The sequence below is a fragment of the Carassius carassius genome, chromosome 10, assembly GCF_963082965.1.
Source record: "Carassius carassius chromosome 10, fCarCar2.1, whole genome shotgun sequence".
NCBI classification, from domain to species: domain Eukaryota; kingdom Metazoa; phylum Chordata; class Actinopteri; order Cypriniformes; family Cyprinidae; genus Carassius; species Carassius carassius.
Genome location: NC_081764.1, coordinates 8,929,515 through 8,952,769, shown reverse-complemented (window position 1 = coordinate 8,952,769; position 23,255 = coordinate 8,929,515). Strand labels below are relative to the sequence as shown.

At 43.0% G+C, this 23,255-nt stretch overlaps 1 protein-coding gene across 10 annotated transcripts in view; it reads left to right on the top strand.

Moving 5' to 3' along the window:
- The window catches only part of LOC132151693 (calcium-dependent secretion activator 1-like), an 83,241-nt gene that overhangs the window by 7,769 nt on the left and 52,217 nt on the right, over nucleotides 1-23,255 (top strand). The window lies entirely within an intron of this gene.

The window sequence follows — 23,255 nt, the reverse complement described above, 5'->3', positions numbered from 1 at the left end:
CATGATTTTATTCTTTTTCAGACAAGAAGGAAAAACAGAGCAGCTTTGTATGATGGATGAAGTTACCATGCCTGTATCGAGTTGCCAGTCTCACAAATTCAGTTTCATTCTCCACTGATTTCCAATTGAGGTCTTTTACGGAGTGACACTGCCAGCATGTATTGTATTGTGTGTGTGTGTGTGTTTGTGCATGTGTGAAACCTCTGTCGCAATCCCACACACATGTTGAAAGGCTGGTCAGATTGCTAAGCAAAAGGAGAGCTTCTCGTCAGTGTGAAACATGAAACTAGGAGATGATGAGACAAGAAAAAAAATATTTTTTGAGGATAGACAGCTATAAAAAATGTCTGATGGAAATATGACAAGACCAGATATTAATAAAACAAATTGCTTGATACATGTCCATTTGAAGTTCATGGTGACTTTCATTGCAATGACATCTTTGAATAATGCAAAACTTGAAGAGACCAACTTTCATAAATCAACTATAATTTAGGTTTGTAGAGCAGTGAAAACTTAAAAATATGAAGCAAGAAAAACATAAAAATCCCCCAAGAAATATAATTCTTAATAAGTCTCTTTTGGTCTTGTCTGTGATGGTCTTTGATGTGAAAAACAAGATGTAAAACAGAATTTGCATTAATAAGCCCAAATACATGTCACTAGAAATTAAAATTCAAGTGATGCTTGGTTTATAAAGAAAAAAAAAAAAAAAAAATCCCAGGCAAATGTTGCACATATGAAACACAATCTGTAACAACAATAATACATTGTGGGTTGTGATTTTATGAGTGATTTCATTTAAAACAGGTCAGTGGGTGAGATAGATTAATGGATCCACATTATATTTGCTATTTGTGTGTGTGTGTGTGTGTGTGTGTGTGTGTGTGTGTGTGTGTGTGTGTGTGTGTGTGTGTGTGTGTGTGTGTGTGTGTGTGTGTGTGTGTGTGTGCGCGCATGGGCATGTTTTTGTGACATATCAGGACACAACTTTGTATGTGTATGTGTGCATGTGTGTGTGTGTGTGTGTCAGATTACTGATAAATGTATTTTAGAGAACAGTTATGTAAGCAAATTCTGCATTTTTTCACAATGCATGAAACCAGATATATGCTTTTAAACATATCCAATAGTTTGCATTGCAGTTTGAACAGACAATCTCCCATTTTTCCAAAATAGCGCCCTCAAAGTGTCAGTGTTGTCAAAAACAAATAGCATTAGTTCACGACAAACTAACAACTGACAATGAAGGTAAATATGGCATTTAATGAGAATATTTTAGCTGTCAAACTGTCAGACTGGCATAAACGCCCAAAATGATGGACAGTTAGAAAGCACATCAAAATCTTCTGACTGGCTCAGCTTGACCTATTTGACCAGTAGTTCTTTTCTTTTCCTTTTTTAATTTACAGAGACATACAGTAGATGTGGGAATTGTCCACTAAAAATCTATTACTGTAAAATCAAAATCATGTGCACCATACATGAAATTACAAAATGTTACAAAAATAGTCTGCTGGTTGTTTATGGAGATTCCAATACTATATTCCAAAAAATATCTTTGTTGTCATTAAAATAATAAAAAAAAAATCATTTAAAACAATAAGGAAATAATAGAAATGAATGTTTAATTTGAATGCTTCATAATAGGGAAGGTACTATATAAGGGTAGAGGAGAGACACAAGGGTCTGTTGGGAAGGGAACAGGTTGGGGAAACAGCAATGACAATGACAATAATAGAAAGAGAGTGGAGGTCAGACAGGAGATTAGGAGGACCTGAGAGACAGCAGCGGTTATGGCAGCTGGATGGAGCAGGAGTTAGTTAGGAGAGATAAGAGGATGTTTGATTGAAAGGCCAGAGCTGGATCTCCTCAGAAGAGATTTGGAGATTCTGAAATTACCTTATTAATATATCAGGGAGAGAGGGATGAAATTTATCGGTTCATTAAGCACACTGAGAGAAAATGGACAGGTGAGGAGAGAAAGAGAGTGTGAGAGACTGGCAGATTCATTTTGTCAGAAGTAATAAACATCCAGCTGGAAGGTCCTTAAACCTCCTTTATATTGCAAATTTAATTGCATTGTAAATTTAGCTTAACTCTCTTAAAATGATAAATGTAGATTTATGAATTATATTGATATACCAATGCATAGATGAAAAAAAGCTAATTATATCTAAAAATGCAATGCATGTAATATAAATATAACATAAATATTAAATTTGTGATTAATATAATTTGTGATAAATATAATTTAATACAAGATCTTTACAGAAGCTGTAAAATGATTATAAATAATGTAAATGTGGACAACAGAAAATGTTGAAACAGAAAGCTATCATAAAGTGCATTTATATAACAGATGGGTCAGGAAAGGAGGCAATGTCTTTTGCTCTCACATGTGCATTTGTCTTTGTTTTGGTGTAATTAAGATGATATCTAAATATGAATGTGCGTTCACACTTAGATTTCAGGAACTATGGATAACTTACTTCTGCCCTAATAAAGCTCCTAATGAGACTTCTAATATTTATGGAAATAAAGTGTCCTGCCCATGATCAATTAGATGTTGCTATTCAGCACTAATTGGCCTCTCATATTTGTGCACTTTGAAGATAGACAGCTCAATTAGGGGTGAGAGATATAATAACAAGATTCTCTAGTTTTTACAATGCAGAAGCAAACCAAAACTAACTTTGATTTGGCGTACAAAGGAATATGTTGAATTTGTATAATTTTAATGTGCAACCAAGGATAACTAAATTATTCATTTTTAAAGCTATTTGTAGATTTGGACACAAGTCAATTAATCAAGTGGGAACAGTTATTGGCTGTCTGATGCTGGGAATCCCAAAACTGCCAGTTAATTAGCCTGGCCAAGAGGTCTATCACTAGCTTTGAGAAAGAACAGTAGTTTAGATAAGTCTGCAGGTTTTTTTTGCCTAGAGGCATGGAGAGTAGGACGAAAGGAAGTAGTATTAGCCAGAGTGGAGGAGGAGGATAGTGTCACAGTCTAGTGTGATGAACAGCAGTAACTACTAGCTGTTGTGGTCCCTGCCTGGACCCTTATTCTAAAGCATGTGACAGAATTTTCTCGTGCCATCACCGCCACACACACCCACTCTCCAACTTGTAAACCAGAACACACACTCTCTCCTTTCCTCCCTCCCATACAGCTTTCTCCATATCCTATAATCCATTAAGCATCACTAGCACTGTTTCCTTTCAGTCCCTGTCTCTCCCTTTTCCTCTATTTCCTGGCAGGTCGATATGACCTTCTGTTTTTCTCAAGGTCTCTATTTCAGCATTGAACACATGAAGAAAGCATCCATTACATTTAAGCATGAAAGCTTCCTCAAAACCCCATTTTATCCTATTATTTTTAAGGGAGTAGCAGAAGCAGTCTTGGCCCATTTCGTGCCTTAGATGGGATAAGACATGGCCAAAGGAGACAAATACACTTTTTAACAATAATCACAAAACATTCAAAAAGGGGACACATTTTGAAAGGCATACAGAAGTCCAACTTCAAAACTCATGTGAAAAAAGGAGAAAATTAAACAAATGACAGACATAGATCTTGGCTCAGGTCCACACTCTCCATACCATACTCTCCAACAGGATCTTCACTCACTAAACATTAGTCACAGACTAACTTGCCACCCTAATGTGTAAGCGTTTATAGACATTTAGTACCATTCTCAATAGTTGTAAAACACCAAAAGAACAAAAAATTAAAAAGTAACAGCATTAGCTCAAACACAAGTAACACAGCAAAACATATTAGCTTTATTTAAGCTATAATTATTGAAATTCAAGAGCATAGACATCAGTAAATACAAAATGTAACCCCCATGTAATGCTTAACAGTAAAATTTTCCGACCATGTGGTGAAAAAATAAATAAATACAAAAATAAAAATTAAACCACATTTTACTTTTGCTGCAACAAAAAACGGCCCTATAGTTCGTTTGTACAAGCACCTTATTACAACCTATATTTATGTTCTCTTACGAGAGCTCTCTCGTACTGCGTCTTAGCTAAGACGCTACGGGAAAAGTCTCTTTTCACGAAATACTGAAGCAAAAAATTATCCTTAATTTTGTATTTTTGTAAAGCGCATTTGCAGCAGTACACAGCCATAGGCGAGACGACTCGTTCGCTCATTGGCTTGTTCTGCGGCAACTGCACAGCCTTTTGAGCGCGGGCTGATGCAACATCAGACCAATAAGGGCGCTTCGCACCCTTCTTGCCACTTCCCGCCGAAACGGGTGTGGCCCAACCTATAAAAGGAGCTCGAAAAGGCTGACTCACCTGATTTTTCATCTCTTCAGCGAAGCTCACGCATCGCTGGATCACGGAGGAAGCAAGCGCCGTCTGAGAAAGCACATCAGCAGGACGAGCCATTCTGAAGCTGCTGGCATCGCCGCCTTCCACTGCCGTTCCTGCTGCGCTATCCGTCGCCTATATCCTTTCAATTCTGTTATATCCAAGCTGTTCTTTATGTGTGTGTGTGTGTTCGCCCTGCGACACACACTCGTAAAAGAGCTCGCGTCTTTTTTAAGATGCCTTCCTGCGGCTCGTCAGAGCCCCACTCAGCGAGGGAGACCGGTACGTCATCTGTGTCTCCTGCCTGGGTGAAGATCATGCAGTGCTCGTGCTCGCTGACGGCGGATGCCCCCACTGCGAGCTGTTGCCATGGTGACTCTGAGGACTCGCCTGGCCTTTTTCTCTGAGCCTGCATTCTCCGCTGCGCTGAGGCGCCGTAAAAGCATCGCTTCCAGCGGATTCCAGAACCGTCTTCAGCTCAACCGAGCTCGCCGGTTCGCCCTGCTTCACCGGCCCCCCCTGCATCGCTTCCCGGTGGGCAGTGCCCGCTGTTTGCCGGCGCGTCGTCCGAGGAAGTTGATCTCAGGGCCGCGTCGGAGGAAGAGGGCACGCGCTCTCTGCTAGCTTCGGGCAGTGAGGGCTGGGCGAGCTCCGAGGATCTCGCGCCTTCTGCTCAGAAGCCCAGCAGACGAGCTGACATCGAGAAGGAGCCGGGGCGAATGCTCGTGTTGGCCGCGATGAGTCTCGGCCACGAGTGGTTTGCACCAGCGCCCCCCCTCTCGTTTCCGGCTGGATGGTATTTCCCTTTCGGATGAGCGTACTTCTCAAAGCCCACCTCATTTCTTCCTGAGCTTCACGAAGAGGTGGCGAAGGCTTGGAACGCTCCATATTCAGCGCGAACTCGTTCGTCTGTCTCACTAGCATTCTCCACACTGATGATGCTAAAAACAGGAACTACCACTCACTTCCGCCGGTGGAACAGGCGATAGCGACGCACCTTTGTCCGCCCTCTGCTGGACGGCGGCAAAAGCGGTGTTGCCATCTAAAGCCTGCTGTGTGACGCTGCGTCGGCACTACTAACGATGGCTGCTTCATCGAAGCGCAGGTGTACGAGTTCCGCTGTGGCCGAGCTCTCACCCAAGCGCGCCGCTGTTTCAGTTCCAGGAATTGTGACTGTCTCAGCGTTTTCTGCAATGCGCAAGCCTGCACAGTTGCCCGCTTGCCTGCACACAAAAGCCGTTATCACAACAGCTTCAGCAACGCAGCTCGAGACCCCCGTTCTCGCTCTACCGGCCATCGCCCCGCGCCGCGGGGACCGCGGCAGAGGATTACGGTGAGGCCGGGAGCCCCGAAGCCATCCTAGGAAAGCCATCTACGCATGCTGCATGACGCTGCGTCGGCACTACACACGATGGCTGCTTCATCGAAGCGCCGGTGTACGAGTTCCGCTGTGGCCGGGCTCTCACCTAAGCGCGCCGCTGTTTCAGTTCCAGAGATTGTGACTGTTTCAGCGTTTTTTGCAATGCGCAAGCCTGTACGGTTGCCCGCTTGCCTGCACACGAAAACCGTTATCACGGCTACCCAGATATTTCCCGAAAAAGGTGTAATTTCTGGTGTCCCGGCCACGGCCGATGGTGCTATAAATGTAGTGACGATGCCCACTCCTCAGTGCCCATCTCCACATGTAAGCACAGCCCTGCACACAAGGCCTGCGCCCATAAAAGTGACTCAAGTCGATCGCGCACACTGCATAGTAAGTGTGCCCACCCCTCAGTGCCCACAATTACTATGTCACACGCGTCATGTGGTTTCTGTAAAAAAAAAAAAAAAAAACCTGTGCACGCTCGTCCGGCCACGGCTGATGGTGCTATAAATGCAGTGACGATGCCCACTCCTCAGTGCCCATCTCCACATGTAAGCACAGCCCTGCACACAAGGCCTGCGCCCATAAAAGTGACTCAAGTCGATCGCGCACACTGCATAGTAAGTGTGCCCACCCCTCAGTGCCCACAATTACTATGTCACACGCGTCATGTGGTTTCTGTAAAAAAAAAAAAAAAAAACCTGTGCACGCTCGTCCGGCCACGGCTGATGGTGCTATAAATGCAGTGACGATGCCCACTCCTCAGTGCCCATCTCCACATGTAAGCACAGCCCTGCACACAGGGCTCGCGCACATAAGATCGACACAGATCGGTCGAGCGCGCCGCATAGTAAACGTGCCCACTCCCCAGTGCCCACATACACTATGTCACATACGGCGCATGGCTTCTGTAAAAACGAGGCCCGTGCACGTACGCTCTGCACAGGCAGACAGCGAGTTGAAAGTGGCATATGCAGCCCACAGTCACTCGCAGACATATCGAGTCCCACGGGACCTGCTCAGCCTTCCCCCAGTCGGTTAAGCGCCGGGACGGGGTCGAGGAGGAGCGATCTGCCCGCTGTGATCAGCGCGCTCCCCGCTTCAAATGCGCAGCACACCCGAGCGCCGCCGTTGCCCGGTCAACAGAGCGCGCTTCGCATCCAGCCCTTAGCCATTCATGCAGATGCATGGTCAGCGCTTCCAGGGGTTTCGGATTGGGTGCTAGGCATTATAAAGAGAGGCTACTCGCTACAGTTTTTTTCGACGCCCTCCGCGCTTTTCAGCGCGCGTCGAAACTACGGTCAAAACAGAAGTAGCACACATACTTCGGGCCGAAATATCAAAACTGTTGAGCAAAGGGGCTGTAGAGCCTGTGTCTCAAGCTCAAAGCGAGGGGGGGGGGGTGTACAGCAGATACTTTCTGATGCCCAAGAGAGACGGGGGTCTCAGGCCCATACTGGATCTAAGACAGCTGAACAAGGCATTGATGAAACGCAGTTTCAAAATGCTTACGACCAGGAAACTCCTCGCGCAGATTCGCAGAGGGGACTGGTTCATGTCAATAGATCTGAGGGACGCGTATTTTCAAATACAGATAGCGTCAAACCACAGGCAATATTTGAGATTCGCCTTCGAGGGCCAGGCATACCAGTTTAAAGTCCTCCGTGGCTCCTCGTACGTTTACGAGGTGCATGGATGCAGCGCTCGCTCCTCTCAGACTCAGAGAGTCTGGCTGGTTCTGGCCCAATCACGAGCGGAGCTCGTGGACCACAGGGCCGTTTTACTCGATCCCCTCGAGAAGCTCGGCCTCAGTGTCAAATGGGCGAAGAGTTCGCTGAACCCCAGTCAGACGATCCTGTCTCTGGGTATAGTTCTGAACTCGTGTTCCATGACGGCGCGGCTGTCACCACAGCGCGCGATGGGCATTCAGCGCGCAGCGAGTTCAAGAACGAAAGAGCGCTGTCACAGAGATGGCCGTGCTGCCCGCTTTATGCGTTCCCTCCCGTCTCCCTCCTTCCGCAGGTGATAGAACGGGTGAGAGAAACGAGATGTTCAATACTGCTTGTAGCACCTCTTTGGAAGAACCAACCATGGTTCCCAGATTTGATGCAGTTAGCAGATGTCGCCCCGTGGCCGGTACCGTTGAGGAGGGACCTCCTCTCGCAGGCCAGGGGCTCGATTTGGCACCCTCAACCGGAGTTGTGGTCCCTCCATGTGTGGGCGCTCAACGGTTACCCACTGATCTCGCAGTGGGAGTGCTAAATACCATCACTCAGGCTAGAGCTCCGTCGACACGACGTCTGTATGCCTCGAAGTGGTCGGTGTTCTCCAGCTGGTGCACAGCTCGAGGTTATTCACCCCTTAGTTGTGAGGTGACGGAGGTCCTCTCCTTCCTACAGGAGCTGTTGGATAAGGGCAGAGCCCTGTCAGGGTTTTAAGAGCTATGTGTCTCGCTCTGCTGCCTTTCGGCAGATGGAGCAGCTGTTTGTCTCGTTCGGTGGACGTTCCAAGGGAATGGCTGTTTCGAGACAGACTCTATCCAGATGGATATCTGACGCCATAGCGTTAGCTTACGCTTCCAGGGGCCTTCAGTGCCCGTTGGGCGTCAGAGCACACTCCACAAGAGGCGTTGCCTCGTCGTGGGCGTGGTCTACTGGGATCTCCTTGCAGGATATATGTATGGCGGCAGGTTGGGCCTCGCCGTCTACATTTATCAGGTTCTATAACCTGGAGGTCCCCGCCTTGCAAGCAAGGGTGTGGTCGGTATAGTCAAATCAGGGCCCTGAGGGGAATTCTGAGTTCACGAGCGCTATGCGCTGCCGACTGTTATATGGGCAGTATTGCGTAAGACCCGCATTGCCACATTGGTCAGGCCTTGCCTCGGCTGTGTGATGTCATATTGCCGCATCTACGGATGCTGCTAGATATAGGACGGAGGGCTTTTCCCTTTTCTGTCCTGGACTCTCTGTGAGTCCCTCAGGTGACTGTGCACTGTAAATCCTGGGCGTTGCTTCAGGTTTATTGGTGTGTGATCCCTGCGCGCACGGCGTTTTACATTGGGTTCCCGTAGCGTCTTAGCTAAGACGCAGTACGAGAGAGCTCTCGTAAGAGAACGTACTCGGTTACTAAACGTAACCTCGGTTCTCTCTAGAAGAGCGAACGAGTACTGCGTTCTCTGTCGTGCGCACGATTCACTCTGGTTCGCTTCGGCGATGAAATAAATCAGGTGAGTCAGCCTTTTCGAGCTCCTTTTATAGGTTGGGCCACACCCATTTCGGCGGGAAGTGGCAAGAAGGGCGCGAAGCGCCCTTATTGGTCTGATGTTGCATCAGCCCGCGCTCGATAGGCTGTGCTGTTGCCGCAGAACAAGCCAATGAGCGAACGAGCCGTCTCGCCTATGGCTGTGTACTGCTGCAAATGCGCTTTACAAAAATACAAAATTAAGGATAATTTTTTGCTTCAGTATTTCGTGAAAAGAGACTTTTCCCGTAGCGTCTTAGCTAAGACGCAGTACTCGTTCGCTCTTCTAGAGAGAACCGAGGTTACGTTTTGTAACCGAGTACGTTTTAATGTTTAGTGCCCTCTAGGGGGCGTAAAAATAATGACAGTGTCGAACCTATGATCACATATTGTCATATAACACAATGCTCTACCAAATGAGCAATATGAAACCTAAATTATGATGCAGATAAAAGAGTAAAAAGCATTAATATGAAAGTGTCCAGTGTTGCCGATAGCGGCGTAATTGTAGTATATGCTCTGATGGGTCGTATTTCAGGGATTTGGACAAATGACCTGTTGTTTTACTAAATTGTGACTTCAGAAATTATGGTTTGAATAAATAAAATCTGAATGATTTTCAATTTTTCCTTTTTTTTCTTGCAATTTGCGCCGTATGCTGTACCACTGGCACAAGGTTGTGGCCATGGACTGTCACAAACGCTTAACGTTGCTTAAAAGTGGGGGAAGTGATTTTTCAAAAATAATTTAGAAAACCGATTTGGGCCGAGTATCAAAACAAACTTGTAGCCTATGAGCAGTATGGGGCATTTCTACATTATGATGTGGAGGAAAGAGCATTCAGTGCACAGGATGGACATTAGCCGAGCTGAGCGACAGAAAGATAGAGATGTTGGATAAAAACAAAAGAGGAAAAGGCTTAAGGCAATAAGGCAAGAAGTAGAGCCCATCGGATCAGCTTTCCAGCGCTGGAGAGAACTCAAGGAGCTGAAGGCCTGCAATCGGTTGCTTTGTTTCCTCTCAATAGTTGAGTAACACAGTGTCAGCTAAAGTCTGTCTAGTACACTGAATGCGACAAAGCGACCGTTGAAAATCATTCTATAGTATTTTGTTGGGCTGCCCCACTTGTGTCCGGTGTAGACACGGTGTAACATTGGTTTTGCTTCATTTCACAGAACTAATCGTTGCCTGGGTTGCATACGTATGTGTGGGGCAGAGCTATCAAAATAGGGGCGTGACCATTTTGGGGTAGGGACATGTTTGTTTTGGTGATTTGAAATGTCAACACTGGCTACCAGAAATCACTTACCCCACCTTTAATACTAAAACAATGACACTGGAGAACACACCTTATTAATAAAGCATAGGCTACTATTTACAGACAAGTAGAATAGCTCAGAATATGAAAGCAATTAATGTGCCAAATACTTACAATTACTGATTTTTTTTTTTTAAATGTTTGAAATTGTATTTTAAGTTGAATTCAAAATCCACTTGGCTGAGGCATGTGCATGTCGCTTTTTTTTGTCAGAGAAGCATTAATTCTTCACAGGAGGAAGCCATTTTACATAGCCTGTGTGTCACATGTCACAGGTTCTTATTTTTAGCTGGATAAGTGGAATTTCAGGCAAGTGTTTTCACCCACCCACACACACACACACACACACACACTCATTAGCTTCCTCTGAGAACGAAACACACACGCCCATCAACTCTAATATTGAGCATGCTGTTGTAGCTTTTTGTCACACACACTGTCTCATACTTAGATACCTTTCTGCTCACATAGAAGCACCAAAAACCTTCTAAAGGCACTCTCTCTGTCCGTCCATTACATGAGACTTTTTTCTTTTTCCATCATTTCCCCCTCTTTACTCCCTTGCTCAATCTGAAGATGTATTGTTCTTGCCTCGCTCGCTTCTGCCAAAGAAAAGGCTAGCTGTGGGCTCTGTTTTGAAAGTGTGATTAAAATGCTACGGTTTCACAATCTGTTGAAGCACTGTACTCTGTTCTGCCGATAGATACTTCACCCGCACCTAAATCCAACATCACATAGTTTTATTGTGCTGTCAATAAACCGATTGTTGGAGTGTTGGTGAGACAATGTTCGTACACAAAGAGACACATGCATACATACTATCTGAGGTCCAGGGATTCAATTAAACATATTGAAAAAGGCATCTTGGAGTGTTGTGAAGTTTTATGTAAGCAAGTGCAAAATAATCTGTTTGCATTTCCCTGAACACTACTGCTCTGAAGCGAGCTTCTGTTGCTTCAGGCTTTGTTTCTGCTGAAGTTCTGTATATGCTTGGGTTTGTTAGAAAGGAATATTTTATTACAGTGTTAGTATTGACTGTCAGCACGGCTGTTACTGAGAGTCATTTTTGCTTTTGTACAATAGTTCTGTAAACAAAACAACAGTTTTTTTCTTCTTATTGTTTTATATATTGTTCACAAGACTTAAATTCCAAGGATAATATATAATTTAAAAAATAAAGAACAAGTGGGCGAATACAAAGGAGAAAATATCAGTAGGCCTAATTTGGGAATTTATTGGGATAAAAAAAACTAACAAAAAAAAGATCATAATATTGAAATACTGTAAATCTGAAACAAATACAATTTAAAGTCTTTCTTAGCTAACTGGTTTTTAATGCACAGCCAGGGGGCTGTACAAAAAGGTAAATTAAAAAGAAAGGCTATATTAAAAACATGTTTACATGCATTAACCCATTTACAAATTTGATATGATCCTTACTTGTCTTCAAAATTTAAATCAATGTTTCCTTTTTCATGTTTACATTTATGTATACTAAATTCAGCTTATGGCAGTAGCAAATTAATTAAATTATATTCATTATAAAAAATGTAAATCAGCCAGGGAATAAAGAACAGTCTTGCACTTTACATGGTTAAGTCAGTAGATGGTGACAAGTGACTGTCTTTGAGTGATTAATTGATTCATTCCTTCAACCAATTATTTCAAAATGCTAATAGTTGCATATTCAACAGAAGTGATTTTATGAACGACTTATTGAATGACTCACTTAACCGTTTTTTTTTTTTGTTTTTTTTTTCAAAATGCTGATTCTTTCAGGGTCAAAAAAAAGAGACTCTCCTTGTGAATAAGTCATTGAAACATTCTATTAGCTTAATTGTTTAAAACATCGATTCAGCCAATTGCTCTAAACCGCGCCTGTGTTGTGACTACAGTATGTTTGAAAATAGGCTTGTTGACGCAAAAACAGACAAAGTAACTGGAAATATTTAGTCTAAAATGTAATGTAAAAGTAATTTTGTTTAATGAGCTGCATGAACACATTGTCATATATTGGATGTTTGGGGTTTTTCTTTTCTTCATCCTCTAATTTAATTGTTTATCATAATCATCTTAAGTATGGATGATGACACAAGGTTCAGTTATGCTGAAGGATTTGAATTTGAATGAAATTCAAAATGGAGATTTTAGGATGCCCTTCAACAGCGTGTATGAAATGCTAAATTCAGGTTTTCGTGGTTTTTGTAATGTGTATTGATGTAATGTGCTTGCAGGGACTGCACAATAGAGGGCTGGTCTCTCTGCCTTGTGGCTCAGAGACACCAAAACTAACCAGCTGCTATCTTCAACACTGGCTTTGCGGGTTCACAGCCCTGCTCTGAGCATCATGCTAAACATAGAAACTGCCATGGAGGGACCCAGGGAGGGGAGAGGAGGAAAAGAGTTGCAGGCTGCAGGACAATGTAGAACACTCTGTTCCCCATTGACAGATGAGTTCCAGGGAGTCCAGTGAAGCTGGGAATGATTCATTATGGCAGTTTTGTGATGCTAGTGTTCCTAATCTAAATCTGCTTTCACGATTGAAACCTGTATTCAGAGGGTTCATGTTATTTGACACTATTTGCTCAGTTTGCTGCTAGTATTGTTTTCTTTCAAGGATTTTGTTTGTGTGTGGATGGTATTCTACATGCTTGTTTATTTATTATCCTGATTATTAATTGCATCTACTGTACAGAAAGCATTAAAAATGTTCTGCTAGAAAGTGTGTGGCCCCTTTGGTATTTGATGTGTTGATATTCTCATTGGCACAGCATAATGGGTTTGTGTGGAATCACAATATTACAGTATTTATCTCATTCATTCAGTTTTTACTCATAATAGATATGGAATTGTATAATATAAAGTATGTCTTATATCATCAATTTAAAATATTATTTTCATTTAAATTATTTAAATTGTTAATTATTTCATGATAGTATGTATTTAGCAATAGGCCAATACCTGTTTCCCAAAGCAACACATATTACTATTTCCTAGGAAGAACTATAATATAATATAATATAATATAATATAATATAATATAATATAATATAATATAATATAATATAATATAATATAATATAATATAATATAATATAATATAATATAATATAATATAATATAATATAATATAATATAATATAATATAATATAATATAATATAATATAATATAATATAATATAATATAATATAATGATGCATTATTTTTTCAATAGCTTACAGGAAAGTGTTGGAACCTTTCCAGATGCTGAAAGTACTGCAGAATATCATTCAAAAGCTTTGGGTCAGTAAGATTTTTTCAGAATATATGTATTATTATTGTATATATGTATTATATATTATTGTATTCAGCAGTGATGCCTTAAATTGATCAAAAATGGCAGTAAAGACTTCTACATTACAAAAATGTTTAGTTTTTTTTTTTTCAAATAAATGTTCTAATTAACTGTAACTTTTTTAATTCAATAAATGTAGCATTGGTGAACATAAGAGAATTCTTTCAAAAGTGTCTTTCAAAAATCTTACAGACTTATTTTTAACTTAGGCTTTAATCAAAATGGGTTATCAAAATGCATTGATGTAATTTGTTAGGACTTGTCTAAGATAAACTTTGAAAGCAAGTGAAAGATCCATTTAAGTTTTACATAATGTACTTACAAATGATTACGATGAGAGTGCTATATTGAATTTGGCTTTGTGTGTTTCATTTCAATTCAGCCTCTTGTTCCGTTTCATTTAGTTGTCTGGGTCTAAATTTGGCAAACACCTCCATTTTCTCTCCCCCATTCAGTTATGTAACATTTTTTCATCTACCTCTTTCTTTGGTGCCAGCCAGACTAGTATGTAGGAAATTCAAAAAACAAATTTACATTGAGATAACTTAAAATTAAACAAGGTTTAATTTCTTTTAAGAAAATAATAAAGATGCAAACGTGATAAATCCCCCTCTATGGAGTAACATTGAAATCACTCATCTATATTTAATCTCTCTCTCTCTCTCTCTCTCTCTCTCTCTCTCTCTCTCTCTCTCTCTCTCTCTCTCTCTCTCTCTCTCTCTCTCTCTCTCTCTCTCTCTCTCTCTCTCTCTCTCTCTCTCTCTCTCTCTCTTCTTATGCATCATCTCTGGCCCACAGCAAAAGCTGCTGCACTCATGCAATTATCATAATTACTAATGACTCTGCAGTCTGCTGCTGAGTGTACACGCGCACACACACTGAAAGAGTGCCTCATTTTATTCTGCTGTTTCTTCATTCACACAATAGAAAATGTACACTTTTGTTTTTCACAGAAATGAAATGTAAATGACTCTTTAAATAAGATAAGTCTGCTGAAATGCTAGTTTTATAACGAAGAATGGGTTCATCAGTTCATTGAAGTAAATAGCACTGCGATAGCATTTCCAAAGAAGGAGTGTCTTGAGTCTGATTAGCTGAAGTAAGAGACAAGTCAACAATGTTCGAGCCCTGATGAACCATTTTATTTCTGTCTTGTTAGGTGATTCTACCAAATTGCTCATTGGAGAAATCACTTCACAAGCACAGTTTACTGTACTTGTTTATAGGGCAGAATTTATCCATTTAAAATGAACTTGCACTAACATTAACCAATGGAACCTTATTGTAACCTTATTGCAGATTAATTTAAGAAATGGCATCCATATTGTATCGTTGTATCTTTTAAATGGTGAGGTTAAAGTTGTGAGCCAGTAAATATAAAGGTTATTATGGTCAGGTTCATCATTATCATTTCAATGTTTTCGTCTTCTAGCTTGCTTTCTTTAATTTTTTTTCATTCATCATTAAAGGTGCTACGAAATCAAAATGTAAGTTTTGAGGGTTTTAGTCTGTGTTTGTTAGTTTTTAGGGCAATAGATATACTTATGTGCTTCAGAACATTGACAAAATAAACTTTTGACTTTTTTTGCCTTTAAAATTTATAATCTTTCTCTTCATAGACAATGTGCCCTCCCTTTTATTTCATCTTCCTCTTCCAGTATGAAATAAGTCAACACAGGAAAGTAAATGGGGCCTTTAAACACCTGCATTCCATTGTCTTCATTATATATCCATGGATATTAGATATTACTCACACACGCACACACGCTCTACAGTTAGAGTGTTAACAGACATGACCTCCTGTGTGCCTGTACCCGACCTTAATAAAAACTCTTCTGGAAATAACAAAGAGAAAAGCATACTCTGAAATATTGAGGGCTGCAAGCTGTTGGGAGTTACAGTATTCTCTGTACAGACAGTTCAGAAGGCCGATAAAGTCAACTGCTCTATGTGTGTGTGAAGGAGAGAGGACTGTAGTAGAGAGATGAACACACAGATGGTGCTGTGATGTCTCACAGGCACATGGTACTTTGTACTTTGCCACCTTCCTCCTACACATTTGCACACAAAAAAACACTGTTTCCTTTAGATTTTGTCACACTGGTGGTTTCAAGACAAACGGCGACATAACATCGTGTTAAACCTTTTTTTTTTTTTTTGGTATGCTTAGCAAGCCACCATATGCATGACAGAGCAATAGAGCACATTTAAATGTTTTTGAATGTTTCAGTGAGATGATAAAAACAGTGGTGTAATCTTGAAAAAAGTAAGATAGTCATGCACAGCAGTGGTCCTTTATCTCATGAGCAGAAGTGTGATATACAGATAATATACAGGTAATGTACAGTCCGCTGGTCAGTTTTGCAAAATTTATTCTCACAAGAGGATTAGAAGAAGAGTGGGGTTTAAGTTTTGTGATTATGACTGGCTCACTGTAAACTCTTCTGCTTATTGCACTGGTACTTACCAAATTAATAAATAAAAACCTCTGAAATATTGATTTGAGTTCTTTATAATGTGAGAAGAAAGAGTGGAGGGACATGCAAGACATTAAACCTGGCTATGGACATCATGAGAATGTGGCCCTATAGATGGTTTAAAGATTATTAAACAAAATGTTTGACCACAGAATGTCATGATCGACCAATACGAAATAAAAGTATTCCAGTGAGCCATGTGGTACTACTGTATATTATGTTATGCAGTGCTACATTATAATTATTATTTTTTAAATCCCCCAAAACAAGCAAAAAAAAACAATGGTTTTACTAGTGAACCTGCTCTGAGGAATGGGATAAATGATGATAAATGCAAATAATAAAATTCTACTGAAATTATCTTAACTTTCTGAACGATTGACTCTTGAATTTAGAAAAAAATAAACACACACACACACACACACATATATATATATATATATATTTCCTAGATGTCAAATGTAGTGTGTACAAATTCAAAGAAAATACGATACAGGCTACATTAAATACTGATTCATCGAGGATGGCTTGTGTCGACCACGATGTTGTTTTCTGTTTTGAGTTATTAATTAGTTTGAGTTAATTGCACTGAAATCACATTGTTATGTTTATGCACTTAATGGCTGTGAATTTCACATATTCAGCAGCCTAATATTTGGCCCAGTGTTTGCTCCATATGTTACACTGCTGTTTATGTGTTTACAGATTTGGCAATTTTCCTATTCAACCTGCCATGTCACAAGTTTGCATATTGATGGGCAGTTCATGGATAAAATTTTAAAGGATTTTTAATACAAATATGAAAACTCTATTCATTATTTACTGACCTTCGTTCCGAAGCTGTTTGCTTTTATGTTTTAAGTTGAACATGAAAATAAAACCAAAATTAAAAATCTTAACACAGCTCTTTTAAATACATTATAGTATATCATAGTGAATTCTCAAATTACCCCAAAAACAAAAAAATAAAATGTTAAAATATACAAAATTATATATTATAAAAATAAAAAAAAATTTTTTGCTGCTGTTGTTGTTGAGCGGTTGTTTTTTTGTGTGTTTTTCTTTTTTTGTGTGTGTGTGTGTGTGTGTGTGTGTGTGTCACGCTGGTAAATGAAAGATCCAAAAGCAGAGATAACAGGAATAACAGTCTTTAATGAAAAAATATATAACAAAGGCAGTCCGTCTTTTCAGCACACAGAACTGGTAAATAGAAACTTGAACAAACGGAAAGACTCCTGTCTCGATGAGTAACAGAACAGGACTCCCTTGTAGCAGACTCGAAGCTCAGGAGTAGATAACTCAGGCAGGGTGAGAGAACCACATAGGTCTACAATCAGCAGCAACAGCAGCAGAATACAGCAAAAACTTAGGGGCTAGACTGTTCCAGGCAGACAAGACAAGAATAGGTGAGTACCTCTCAATACAGACCGGATGTAACTGCAGACAAAACGCATGACATGTAACAATAATCCAACCAAGAATCTACCCGAGCAAACACCAGATAAAGGGTGAACACTTAGGGCAAAGTAGAAACAGGTGTCATAGCAAATCAGCGCGAGCGCTGATTGCAATGACAAACAGGTGCATGAAGAGAGAGAGGTCAGCGGGACAGACAAAGAGTAATATAATAAGCTAATAAGGTGTGTGTGTGTGTGTGTGTGTGTGTGTAAATGAGTGAGAGCGTGCGAGAGCGAAAACGGAAGAAAAACCTGACTCATGACAGTACCCCTCCCTCAACGAGCGCCACTAGGCGCTCGAGGAAGGAGCCTGACGGGACCGGTAGAAGTCGTCAATCAGCGAGCGGTCCAGGACATCCCGGGCTGGAATCCACCGCCTCTCCTCAGGACCATACCCCTCCCAGTCCACCAAAAACTGGTGACCACGCCCCCGGGGACGAACGTCGAGTAGCCTTCGAACTCTGTAAATGGAGGCCCCCTCGTCAATAGGAGGAGGGGGAACGGAGGGACGTGCGGGCGCACGAATAACGGGTTTAATGCAAGACACGTGAAAAACCGGATGAACACGGCGCATCTGACCAGACAGTCTTAGCTTTACAGCGACTGGACTGATGACCTTAACAATAGAAAAGGGTCCAATAAAACGAGGCATGAGCTTGCGAGACGTCTCCTGAATAGGCAAATTGCGGGTGGATAACCACACCCTCTGACCGCAAAAATATCTGGGAGATCTCACCCTGCGGCGATTAGCGGCACGACGAGTACGTTCCCTAGTCTGACATAAGGCAGATCTCACCCTCCTCCAGGTACGCTTACATCTCTGAATAAAAGCCTCGACGGACGGAACCGAGGCCTGAGACTCCTGGGCGGAGAAAACAGGCGGTTGGAAGCCAAGGCAACCCTCAAACGGGGATAACCCAGTGGCGGACGATGGGAGAGAATTATGAGCATATTCGGCCCATGGTAACTGCTCGCACCAAGACGCGGGATTCTGAGAGGTAAGACTACGCAGCATGCGACCAAGAATCTGATTGGTCCTCTCGGCTTGCCCATTGGTCTGTGGATGGAATCCTGACGACAGACTGGGGGAAGCCCCTATCTGGCGACAGAACTCCCTCCAGAACAGAGAAGTAAATTGCGGACCTCTGTCAGACACAATGTCCGAAGGAAGACCATGGATCTTGAAAACGTGATCCACCATAATCTGTGCGGTCTCCTGAGCCGACGGTAATTTAGGGAGCGGAATAAAATGCGCAGCCTTAGAAAAACGGTCCACGACGGTGAGAATGACCGTATTGCCAGACGAAGGGGGAAGCCCGGTAACAAAATCCAACGCAATATGCGACCAGGGACGCGAAGGAACGGGAAGAGGTCTGAGAAGACCCGCCGGAGGATTATTACTAGACTTAGTCTGAGCGCAGATAGAACAAGAAGCAACAAAACGACGAATATCGCGCTCACGAGTGGGCCACCAAAATCTCTGGCGGATGGCCGCTAAAGTACCTCTAACTCCGGGATGCGCGACTAATTTAGAAGAATGACCCCAGCGAAGAACCGTCGAACGAGCAGCCTCGGGTACAAACAAAGTTCCCTCAGGAGCGCGGGGCGGTCTTGCAGTGTGAGAAAGAGCACGCCTGACCGCTTGTTCCACTCCCCAGACGGCTGCCCCGACCACACAGTGCTGAGGTAAAATCCTCTCATCGGTCGAGGCACCCTCTGATGAGTCAAACTGCCGAGAAAGGGCGTCAGGCTTGAGGTTCTTAGAACCGGGTCTAAATGAAATGGAAAAATCAAAGCGATCAAAAAATAATGCCCAGCGGGCCTGACGAGCGTTAAGACGTTTAGCAGAGCGAATGTACTCCAGGTTGCGGTGATCCGTCCAAACAATGAATGGTACACTGGCTCCCTCAAGCCAGTGTCGCCACTCACCTAGCGCCAGACGGATAGCCAAGAGTTCTCGATTACCCACGTCATAGTTGCGCTCCGCGGGCGAAAGACGGTGGGAGTAAAATGCGCAAGGATGAACCTTGTCATCCTGGGAGGAGCGTTGCGACAAGACAGCTCCTATCCCAATTTCGGAGGCATCGACCTCAACAATAAACTGACGTTCTGGATCAGGAGTGATCAGGATGGGCGCAGACGTAAAAAGCATCTTAAGACGGTCAAACGCATCCTGAGCAGTCTCAGACCAAGCAAATTTGGACTTGGACGAAGTGAGAGCGGTAAGAGGGGCGGCAACCTGGCTAAAGTTACGAATAAAGCGCCGGTAAAAATTCGCAAACCCCAGAAATCGCTGGAGTGCGACTCGAGAATCGGGAACAGCCCAATCAAGAACTGCTCGAACCTTGTCAGGGTCCATACTAATCCCCTCCGCTGAAACGACCGAACCGAGAAAAGTAACCGATTGGGCATGAAAAACGCATTTCTCAGCCTTGACGAATAGGCGATTCTCTAATAAGCGCTGCAGGACACGGCGAACGTGTTGAACATGTACCTGGAGAGAGGGTGAAAAAATTAAGATGTCATCCAAGTAAACGAACACGAAAACGTTAAGCATGTCTCTTAAGACATCGTTTACTAATGCTTGAAATACAGCGGGAGCGTTGACCAAACCGAAAGGTAGAACCCGGTACTCAAAGTGACCGACAGGAGTGTTGAACGCGGTCTTCCACTCGTCTCCCTCCTTGATACGCACTAAATGGTAGGCGTTGCGCAAGTCTAATTTTGTAAAAACCCTTGCGCCCTGTAGGATCTCAAAAGCCGACGACATAAGAGGCAAAGGATAACGGTTCTTGACTGTTATGTCGTTCAGCCCTCGATAATCGATACAAGGACGCAAAGAACCATCCTTCTTCTTTACAAAGAAAAACCCAGCGCCGGCGGGAGACGAAGAAGGAGTAATGATCCCCGCATCGAGAGATTCTGTAAGATATCCTTCCAGAGCCTCTCGTTCGGGCGCCGAAAGAGAGTACAGTCTACCGCGAGGGGGCGTGGTGCCAGGAAGGAGCTCGATAGAGCAGTCATACGGACGGTGAGGCGGTAAGGATACCGCCCGGGAACGACTGAAAACCGCCCGCAGATCATGGTACTCCTCCGGGACACCAGACAAATCATCAGGCTCCTCCTGGAAAAGAGGAACAGAAGACACGGGAGAAACAGCGGAAACCAGACAATTTACATGACAAGCTAAACTCCATGAATGAATAGACCCCTTAACCCAATCAATGTGAGGATTATGTTGGATAAGCCAGGGATGACCTAAAACAATGGGGGTAAAGGGAGACTGAAAAACATAAAATGAGACTGTCTCATGATGATTGCCGGAAACAGTGAGACTAACCGGACTGGTGACACGACGAACAGAAGAAAGCTCTCTGCCATCCAGGGCAAAGACAGTGGCGACATCAGTCAAATCAACTAAGGGAATCTTGTTCTCACGAGCCCACATCTCATCGATAAAATTGCCCTCCGCACCCGAGTCGACGAGGGCAAGACCGGTAACAGAAAAACCAGCCCAACGGAGAACAGCGGATATAGTGGTTCGAGACCTTGGTGATGAGGAGATGACAGAAGCGCTCACCAGTACTCCTCCGTCTACTGGCGAGCTTTGGCTTTTAAACTGCAGGATGAAGCGAAATGGCCCGCCGTACCACAGTAAAGGCAGAGACGGTTAATAATTCGCCGCTGTCTTTCCTCCGGGGAGATGCGTACGGCCCCCAGCTGCATGGGTACAGCATCAGGTTGGTTCTGAACAGAAGCAGTAGCAGAAGGAAAGTTATCACAGGATGTGAAAAGTGGAGAACGAACTCGACGCCTCTGCTCGAAACACTTGTCAAGGCGGATGGCCAGGTCGATAAGTTGATCGAGCTGAGTTGGCGACCCCCGCGCGTAGATCTCCTCCTTAAGGTCTACATTCAACCCTTCAAGAAAGCGAGCAGTTAGTGCAGGATCATTCCACTCACTTGTAGTAGCCAGAGTCCGGAACTCTATCGCGAAATCTGCAACAGATCTTCTGCCTTGACGTAGCACAGCAAGTAGACGTGATGCCTCGCTGCCGAAGACGGATCTATCAAAGACCTTGATCATCTCATCCTTGAAAAGAGTGTACTTGCTGCAGCATGCAGATTGCGCTTCCCAAACTGACGTACCCCACTCGCGTGCTCGTCCCGTGAGGAGAGAGAGAACATAAGCGATGCGGGCCCGATCCTCTGCATACGTCTGGGGCTGAAGGGAAAAGACAACTTCACATTGGATGAGAAAAGCTCTGCACTCCGTAGGCTCACCCGCATAACAGGAGGGATTGTTGACTCGTGGCTCAGAGGGCAGCTGACGATTGTGAGACATGGCAGATTCCTGATGCAGGTGAAGTAAACGGGCAGATAGATCAGCCACCTGAGCTGAAAGACTCTTAACAGCCTGATGAGCGGCGGCCAACTCCTGCTCATGTTTGCCAAGCATAGCTCCCTGGATCTCGATCGCCGACCGGACAGGCCTCTCATCTGCTGGATCCATGTTGGTTGGATTATTCTGTCACGCTGGTAAATGAAAGATCCAAAAGCAGAGATAACAGGAATAACAGTCTTTAATGAAAAAATATATAACAAAGGCAGTCCGTCTTTTCAGCACACAGAACTGGTAAATAGAAACTTGAACAAACGGAAAGACTCCTGTCTCGATGAGTAACAGAACAGGACTCCCTTGTAGCAGACTCGAAGCTCAGGAGTAGATAACTCAGGCAGGGTGAGAGAACCACATAGGTCTACAATCAGCAGCAACAGCAGCAGAATACAGCAAAAACTTAGGGGCTAGACTGTTCCAGGCAGACAAGACAAGAATAGGTGAGTACCTCTCAATACAGACCGGATGTAACTGCAGACAAAACGCATGACATGTAACAATAATCCAACCAAGAATCTACCCGAGCAAACACCAGATAAAGGGTGAACACTTAGGGCAAAGTAGAAACAGGTGTCATAGCAAATCAGCGCGAGCGCTGATTGCAATGACAAACAGGTGCATGAAGAGAGAGAGGTCAGCGGGACAGACAAAGAGTAATATAATAAGCTAATAAGGTGTGTGTGTGTGTGTGTGTGTGTGTGTAAATGAGTGAGAGCGTGCGAGAGCGAAAACGGAAGAAAAACCTGACTCATGACAGTGTGTGTGTTTTTTGGCTTGTTTCTATGATAAACAACTTATCCACTGTAAAACCTAAGCCCTGATGCAAAACCAGTTGATAACCACTGCCATAAAACACAGTTGCACAGTCAGTGCTTCGCTCTTTTGCTTTATGTGAGGAGGAGGAGGATACTGTTTGGCCTGCTCTTTTTCTCCTTCATAACAGTTCTCTTGTTCTGTTGCTTACTCGTTCGTCACTCTGTCATCTTGTGCCCTTATGACATTCAGAGAGAGAGAGTGATGAATCACATTAGGAGACAGTGAGAAGGAGGTAGAAGCGTTTTAGGCTTTTGGTGAAATAAGATGTATTATGCATGAAAAATCAACATATCTAAAAAATTTGAAGGATTTAGGTACACAATTTCTGCAAGGGAAGTTAAAATTGAGCATGCAAGTGAGAGAATGAGTGTGAGAGAGATGTAGCTAGAGATATCTGACTGTGGGAATAGAGAGAATGTTTGTTATTGAGTTAGGAAGTGGGTGTCTGTTTATTTCTTCCTTTTTATTTTTTTTTAGCTTAAAGCAGAAAGGGTATTTTTAAGTATAGACTTGAGAAGAGA